We start from the raw sequence: 10,172 nt of genomic DNA, 5'->3' as shown, positions 1-10,172 counted from the left end.
TAGTAAGGACATTAAAGAACATAGTGATATTCATCTTCGATATCATAAAGGTTGCATAAAACACATTTACGTTGATCTCTAACAATGTTCTGGTGTCTACCCGTTTCATAATTTGTGTGACGACAAACGTAATTTAGCAATAATGTCCCTATGTTTTTTATTTTCAACAATATCAAGATAAGCCGATCTTTCGAAAACTGGTTTCAATTCCTTTTATTAAATCATTGAACTAGATAATGTGACACTTATATTCAAGTTAGTGATATACTGGTCTCGTAGTCTGTTTTTAAGTAACAGGATAAATCGATTAGAGTTCACATATTTGGAGAATAGCAATACATCGTTAAAACCGGTTTGATTAAGAATGTACCGTACTTTTGATGACCAATTGTTTGTGTCATGTTTGCGTTCAATGTCTAATCTCTGTGATATAACAATTTGATTTAGAATACAATTACCCTGCTTTACAGTATATACTCTCAAAAAATATTTAACGATTCTGGCATATCTGTATAAATACAAGGGGAATTGACCAACCTCGGCATATAGCGATTATGAGTTTGTTGACATCTTTACATTTAATATTCTTTTACTAAATTTACGATACTCCAGAAACATAATCATGAGAGAAACAATTACGCTATCGAGCGATTTAGTATAATAGTGTGTGTGTTGTTCAGAGTTTATTTTCAAGTCCATGCGCGCCCCTTCACGGAGTCATTTTGGCTGGACCTGCCCCTGTGACCTTTCAGGGGAAAAATATTAATTTTGAGCCAAAGTAGGTCAAATTTACCCCGGCTGCCCGGGTATTCGCCAAAGATATAATTTAGATCCAAATAGACCAGTGCACGGTGGCCAATGAGACCTTAATGTTCACTGGTAGACAATTTCAAGACAAATTCATGTCTGAACGCAGCTCCGCCAAGGGGCTGCAGCGCACAGCTCTGCCTTTATGGCCACTCTCGTCATCGGCCGTCGCCTTCATCCCCGAGACGGTTTCCCCAGTGCGTTGAGCGTACTGAGTACCGCCGTCCCGGGGTCCCTCTCTAAGGCCACCCCCTCGATGTTGTTGGGACTGCAAGCACCCCCGTGATGCAGCCCCAGGTCCGTCCCGTATGACCTCCACACTGGTAGGCCCGCTGTCCCGCCGTTCCCGGCCCTCTTTAGACGGGACCTCTGGCAGGTCCGGGCCAGCGAACTCTCGACGATAAACAGCGGGTGACAAGTCCGCTGCATCTTGGAGAAGACAGCGAACCTAGCAGTGTAGAAGATCTCCAGCTCGAGGGTGACAGACTCAGCTGTATTAGCAGAGCCGCCCGCAGAAGTTTCCCTCTTTAAGGAAATATGTACAGGTGAGTGAATCTTCTGCGGGTGACTCTCGCCTCGGTCGCGACGCGCACGCTCCAGCTGCTGACCGAGTTTAGTATAATACGAAGCAACTGATTATTTTATACTTATCTATATCATGAAACATTGAGCAACATTGATAACTATAATGACGCAAACAGCTGTTTACTTTCAAATACGAGTGAAAAGGTACATTGAACAATCTATACATAATATAATATCAAGAATACATGTCGCGTGCAAAGCCATGTCGCTTGTTAGAGGTCAATGTCAAAGTTTACACTTGAAATATGTTCGTTTTCCTTACATGGCTACAGTTTTAATATGGTAAATTTAGTGAAGAACCCTACTTGTTTTCTGAAAAAATCATGTGCCAACTTTAAAAGATGTAATTCTTACAAATTCAAAAAATTATTTGTGTAATACAATAAATTTCAACTGCGGTTTAAGTGATTGCCATAATATGATTAGTATTAGCATCAAGGAACATTGTAATCCTACAAAAATTAAAAACATGAACTTTCGCTCGTACACAAACTTTGACCCATCGTCTTTTAACAACGACCGGGAACATGTGCCTATCCACGTGGTCCATGTTTTCGACGATATTGATGATATATACTGGGCCCATGAGAGTCTCCTAAAACAGGTTGTTAACGATCATGCTCCTGTAAAAGTAAGTCTCATCAGGGTCTGCGCTGTTTGCTTAAGGGACTGTCAACCGCGGTTAACGAAAAAAGAAAAGTTCTAAAATACCGTATTTTTACAATGATTAGTTAATATTGATTAAAATATCACGACTGGTATATTACATTACTTGAAAAAAGTTGTTAAGTTTTCATATTTTCAGTATATTCGGTAATTTATTTTACTGGGTATGTCTACCAGGTATCTACCAGTTAACTATAAATAACGCAAGTAGATTGATCATCATCGTCACGTGGTAAACCCAGGAATGCAAATTGTGCATGCGTAGTGAATTGTATATATTATATATACATAATGATCAATCTACTTACGTTATTATAGTGTGTATATGGTTATGTCACATATTTTCGCGATGTACTTTCGATTTCACATCGCGAAATTTTATTACCGAATATACTGAAAATATGAACTTTTTTCAAGTAATGTAATTAGTTCTTCTTGAATGCTCTGAGCTTTTATGAGTACATACGTACAGCTCAGAGTTCTTCCTTGTAACACATTTTTTAAAGTAAAAAAAATATGTCTCACGTATGTCTATAAAATCGAGTTAAATCAACCTAATACATTGTTACAACCACAATACCTGTTGCAATCGACATCAATTTGCGTGTATTTTTCTTGAGAAATGCTCAAAACATAAACTTGTGAACAAATCGTTTATGGCGGAAGTTGTGAATTGTCGATTTGAGCAAAGCGAAAGAAAAGGTTACACTGCACAAATTGTTTTCAAGTGCATTCAAGTGCACGCATTTTAGCCCGCATGGCTAAAATCGCCTGGGGAAATCATAATTCTTATAATCCATGCATTACACTTTTGTTATTTTCTATTTTGTATATGGCTAAAAGCAATTGTATGCTTTAGAGCTAATACATGTTGCTGCTGTAGATGTTGTATTATAATTCCCTTACGGCATATCTGACCGCTATTCATATACAATTAACATAAGTATTAATTAAAATTTGAACACATTATATTTAACATTTCTGTCCATTTAAAACAAATATTTAATATTTGAAAATAACCTTTCTTAAAAACATAAATTGTACGTTCGGAGAAAAGCATAGGTAAACCGTTAATTGGTACATGTTGTTGTAAACACACCGCGTGCGTTCCTTTAATTTTTCTTTTGGTTAATAAAAACTGTTCCATATGCAAACAAGTTGACATTTACATTTACGGTTGACGTGTTTGAAACTTTGATTAAAACCTTTCTTCTGCGAGCACACCATATCATGTAAGTTATCTTAATTTGCTCATTATAGATATATTGACGATCTATTTGTGTTAATTAATGCCAGAAAATAGTTTATTTTGCTAATTTTAACAATAAATCAGCGCCCTGAATCCAGGCGCTAAAATTGCTATGGTAAATCGAGAAACCAGTTGCAACTCCCAGGACCCGGAGGGTCAATAGCTGGGAGTTGGATTATTGCAACTAGTAATGTAATATACCAGTCGTGATATTTTAATATATATATACACAAATAATTGTAAAAAATACGGTATTTTATAACTTTTCTTTTTCGTCAATCGCGGTTGACAGTCCCTTTTAGGAATATCTGGAAATAAATCTATCTAATTTAGAAGGACGGGAGAGTCCACGAGGCATAAATAGGATAACGTTAACGCTGAGTATTTTGACGCCTGTTACTTACGGCCTAAGACGTTCGAGGAGCTGCATAAAATTTTGCTCAATAACTAACAGTTAAAACATTGACTGAATAATTACTAAAATGCAATTGAATGTTCTACATTATGTCATTTTATTCGATGAAATAACATTTAAGTGGTCGATTAATAAACCAGATTCATTCATGTATGATTCAACTTAAATTAGCGTTATAAGATTTATTCTTAAAAGCACCTGCCACCACGAGTTTCACAGATTTGTAACAAGTTCATATGATAGAAAACAATATAAAAGTTGGATTATTATCAATTTTAACCCATTTACGCATAGCGTCTAGAAAAAAGGCCTTGGCAAACAGCGTAGACCCAGATGAGACGCCGCATCATGCGGCGTCTCATCTGAAACTGTGCTGTTTGCTAAATGGAATTTTTCTGTAAGAAATATTCTAAATATAGAAATAAATATACTAGACATCCATAATTTTGGAAAGAAATTGATCCAATTTAGAAGGATGGGAGAGTCCACTATGCATAAATGGATTAATGATAACTCGAAATGCGACTCTGCTTGGTGGTTATCATTTATAATGAAGTACATAAGAGATACAAACAGGCAACGTAATGATGCCTCACATTATGACTGAAGAGCTTTACTTTTTTCTGACATTATGCGAGTTCTTTTCCAGGTAAGAAACAAACCAGGGCATTTTGGGCGATACATTCGCACACTGCAAAAATACCAAGAATATGCACAATGCAAGCAACTAAATTAAATAACTGACATAAAATCATTTAAGAACCTTTCTAAACTTCTTCAAGTCTGATATCAAAGTCGTATTTAAAGGGACAATCAACCAGATTGACGAAAAAAGAAAAGTTCTAAAATACCGTCATAAAATGCTTTATATTGACCAATTTAAACATTGGATCTTAAAGTAAAAAAATGCAAGAATAAAATTAAAAAAATGTAACCCTCAACAGGGCTCGAACCACTGACCCCTGGAGTCCTGGATTAAAAAGTATCCCATTAGACCTCTCGGCCATCCATGCTCATACAATGAGAGTTCTATTATATACTTAATATAAGCACTTCTCCTAGTTTTTTTTTCACAAAATATAACGACAACAACAGAACTCTCCAAATTTCCTGTTAGACATACTCAGTAAAATTGTATTACCGAATATACTTAAAATATGAAAACTTAACATCATTTTTCAAGTAATGTTATATACCAGTCGTGATATTTTAATCAATATAAACTAATAATTGTAAAAAATACGGTATGTTAGAACTTTTCTTTTTTCGTGATATATAGCAATCTGGTTGACCATCCCTTTAAAAAGACGAAGGCATATAAATAGTTCCCTTATGTGTGCTTCTACAAAAACAAACGATTTTCGAAGAAACACACGCTGATATTCATATGCACAGGCTCGGTTAGTTTAAAACGAGCCAGATCGCGGTACATTAACCGTAACGGCATATTATAACTATGCAAGGATGAGTATATTTATTAAGCTAAGGGAAAACAAAGTGAGGTTTAATAGTTGCGGCAATATGTTATCTTAAATCTTCAAGAAACGGTTCATATTACATTAAAGAAACAATCTGGTAACTGCGCAACAACAATACATTTGGAAAAGACACTTATGACATGAATGGACCGTTTGGCTAGCATCGTGGAAAGTTTGCGAAATCAATTGTAAAAATGTTATTATATACAGCACCATTTGACCACATTTTTTAACTATATACTTCGTGTTGTTTGCAAGTTCCATTACTAACACATTCTGAAAACATAATTCTAGAACATGTGAATAAAAACAATAATAAAGGTTCTTACCTCCTAGGTTATACTTGTTCACGTAGCAGCAGCGGAATGTGTTGGGGCACAAACCTTCCTGGTAATGATTATCGGGGCATATTTTGTACGGGTCGTAACACAGAAAACCGTTCGGACAGCCCGCGGTAATGATTGGATCTACAAATCGTGATAAAGCTTAATAATAACTTATGTTTGGCTGACAAACCAAAACCAATTGTGTAAAGCACATATTATCCCATCTTAGGTTTGAGCCACGGCGATAGGAAATATGTTGATAACTTAATTATTTTTTTTTATACGATCATGTTATCTTTTTTGTCGTAATGTTTTTTACTTTTCTAAGATTACACTCTTCCAAATTTATTTTTCGAAGCAGAGAAACGTTAATGGATAACAAACACACCCAAGAATCTGTACCGGTAGAGCAACGAAATAAGAGTTTATTATATTTGAAACTATGTTTTGTTTGCACAGTCAACGACTTATTTATGACAAAAAGGAGTGAAGTCGTGTTTATTACATTAATAATCAATAAAAATCCAAGCGAGGAAACCCGTGGAAAAAATGGTAGGTAATACACTACAAAAGTAGTCTCTTACTGGAACAGTATTACGAAATAATTTAATAAATAATGCATAACGTAGAATTAAATAAACATATAGCGTTATCTTATACAATTGTATATAACTTGTATCAAAAGCATGGACGTAATAAAAATAATTTTGTTATTTTGGGTTATTACAAAGTTGTATTGATATAAAGATTTTCATATGTAGAGCTATTATAAGTAAAATACAATATTATTTTATATATTGTTGCATTTAATTCCTTTTATCACTATTTGACGTGATGATACATTTTTTATGATTATCTTAAATTCTTGTTTACATAAGTATACCACAGATTTGTATTTAAGACAGACCCACATACTTGTATTGAACATTAACTCACATTCGTGTACAAGTATTAAGCATCAACTCTCATACATGTATAATGCAGTATCTCACATAGTTGTTTAACTTATTACAACATGTCATTGGATCATTTGATAAACAGTATTTCACCTACTCGTATTGTATTTATATATTATAAACTAGCAGACATGCATCAAGTATTTACATACGAACATACTATCTGTAACTATCAACTGTACCTTGACTGATCAAAGCGTCAAGAGCCAAAGCCATCGCACAGACGGTGACAATCATACGAGACAGCATCCTTCAAATCCTCTTATATTTCAGTAAACTGGTGTACGGAGCATTAAATGTATGACTGTTTATATAGGTTTTATCTAAGGAAATGATTCATTAAATGAAAAGATACATGTTATTCGTAAGCTTTCATAAAATACTGTTTTGCAGGAAATGCATTAAAAAATGTTCACGTTTATTGATTTCTATTGGTTGGTGTTTTGTTTTTTTGCCAAAATAACCATTAATTGCTAAGGGCTATATTTCGTTCGCAAACAATTCTGAAAATCAATACAAATAGTGTTATTTAGTATTTTCTCAAAATAATATATTATTCATTTAAATGTCCAGTGTAAACCTGTTTAAACTAAAACTTGTTAACGGGAAATGTTTACAATCTAAGTATGTACACATGATGTTATCACTTAATTGCTTCAGGCTGTATTTCGTTCGCAAACAATTCTAAGAACCAATTCATATAGTGTTGGGTGTTTCCGATACTAAGGTTCTTTAGTCTTTTCTTAAAATAATATATTATTCAATAACATGTCCGGTGTTTACCTGTTAAAACTAAAAGATATGAACGGGAAATGTTTACAATCTAAGTATGTACACATGATGTGATCACTCCATATTCTTAGTAACTTAATACAACATTTTAACAACCTGAAACCTCACCGCATCTTCACATACAGACAATTTCTACAGACAAACTTTTCCATGGGCATCAATACCTTGATATCAAACCGTATCCATGCATGCTATTTGAGCAGTAATTTTGTTATGGAACCTCAACTTATAGTTTGTATAGAAATGCATGTATGTATATAAAATATATATAAACACAATTTACAAAAATATCAACATGAATGCTAACATTATGAATAATAAAAACTACCTTTAACTATATGTTTTATATAATATGTCTATTATTGTGGAAAGATGTTTAAAACCACATGAAATGATGCAGACTGGTGAAAAATGTTGAACGGGTATACTATATGTATGTCTCTTTTATTTCAATGCAAACGTGGAATGCAAGCAAGAAATAAAAACATGATCAAATCATTGACCAAGTTGCTTTGCGATATGCTTATTTGAAAATGAAAACAATTAATATCTAAATCTGCCCTACAGTCACAGTTTATAAACTGAAACAAATGCAGTGCAAAATCGATTAAGTTGTAATTTAACGTTGTGTCAGACCAACTTTACCAAAACACAGTAGAAAACATGAGCACAAACATGTAAGAGGCATTGATGAGACCATGGTACACTATGTTAACGCAACACCCATAGAACAAACAGTGACATTTGACAGGTATGCAGTCCTTCACATTTTATTTTAAGTTGCCAGTTATGCCTACTACTACTACTACTACTACTACTACTACTACTTCTACTACTACTACTACTACTACTACTACTACTACTACTACTACTACTACTACTACAACTACTTCTACAACTACTACTACTCCTGCTGCTGCTGCTACTACTACTTCTACTACTAACTACTACTACTACTACTACTACTACTACTACTACTACTACTACTACTACTACTACTACTACTACTACTGCTACTACTACTACTACTACTACTACTACTACTACTACTACTACTACTACTACTACTACTACTACTACTACTACTAACTAGCGGATTTTTGTCACGTTTGTTATTTAAGCAGTAGAGCAAAGTTAAGCTACCAGTCACGTTCTTGGTCGGTCCTCGTTCGACTAACCACAAAGTGGGGCATTAGGTTTTCTTTGTTTTATATTCTAATGATCGATTTACAAATTATAGTCGTTTGTTATTGCTTTCTAATACATGTATTAATTTGAAGCGTTTATATAATGATCTTTACTACGTAAATACAAACACTAAAGTAGCGAAATTGGTCCGAGAATAACACTTTCATAATTATTTATAGTAAATTATGATACACGTGATTGCGCGTGCCGCATCGAAAGTAAATCGAGTATGTAAAATATGTTCGTTCAAACGGAACAATACATTTTAGATTTCATTCGCATCTTCCGCACTCGAATTTTAACATACACATTATTTAAAGCATGAGAAAAATGTTTCTCTGAAAAAAATTTCTCTCATTAAACAGCTACCATTGGGACATGCAGTGAATTATGATTGGTAAAAATGTTAAAAAGGTTATAATGAGATCAAACCTTAAGTTCAATGATGAAAACAGAGGAAATCAGTATAGTATGATCAACAAAGAGAACGGTGGCAATGGTTAATTGGGAGGATAACGGAGGATAACGGAAATATGTACAATGAATCATACACTGAATTTTAAAGCTATGCAGTAATTGGCATCGACACCATTTACAAAAACAAACGATTACCCAACATAACCATCATAAAATTAAATACTGATGCTATTAATTGTTCGTTGTAAATCAAGGGCAATACCTGTTTATGCACACACACTTATTATTTGGAGTTATCTCATATATTTACAATATTGTCGAGTTTTCTTTCGTGTGTAGGACATGTTGAAATTGACGTGACCAAAACTTTACAATACGTTCCAAAAAGTCAAAATAAGTAAGTCTTCAAATACGTTCTTTAAAAGGAAAATCATTGTTCATTTCTGCATTTGCTTCAATTGTTTTCTTTATAATTGTTAAAGGTACAATATGTTATTTTTATTCTAAATGTATTTATTTGTGCAAGCTCCAGTCCATATGTAGTCTTTATCAATAGTGTCATTTATCAGTAATTTCTTACTTACTGAAAACAACATCATACATTTTTACCTGTCCTTGATAAGTCACACTTTGAATGGGAGCACTAATGATGAAAGTTTAGATATTTAACTTGTATAGAGTCACTTTATCCAAAACAAGCACAGAGGCCCTTTTACTTATTTTGATAGTTTTTGTTTTGTTATACTTTGATCTAATACTTATGTGGGTATAAAGACAATCGAGCATGTAACAATTAACACATTTATACATTTCTCCGTTGTGTATGTTAATTTTCCGTGGATATATTATATTAAGTGCGTAGTCTATCTGTTTATTCTAATATATATGTTCAATATTTGAATTCAATAATATACACAACGAGCTTAAAACCAGTCTATCAAATGCAATAATGCGCTGAAATAAGAAGCAAGGAAACTTAACTTATCTGATCTGCTTTTGTAAAGTTTATGTTATACATGTGACTTCCAACATGGTGTTCACAGGCCGAATGATGACGACTGAAATGCCAATATCCTGAAGAACCTTGTATATTCATATTAATATTATTGCATCAATAATGGTAGACAACTGTATACGAATAATATAATTGTATCCAGTGAAGTTGTGTCCCCCTAAAAATAGGCTGCAATATTCTTGACCAAAACGTTTCCAGCGAGGTTTTGGATCGAAATACAAACGTTTCCAGCGAGGTTTTGAATCGAAATACAAACGTTTCCAGCGAGGTTTTGAATC

This window comes from Dreissena polymorpha, chromosome 3, assembly GCF_020536995.1.
Source record: "Dreissena polymorpha isolate Duluth1 chromosome 3, UMN_Dpol_1.0, whole genome shotgun sequence".
NCBI classification, from domain to species: domain Eukaryota; kingdom Metazoa; phylum Mollusca; class Bivalvia; order Myida; family Dreissenidae; genus Dreissena; species Dreissena polymorpha.
Note: the sequence above shows the minus strand (reverse complement) of the source record.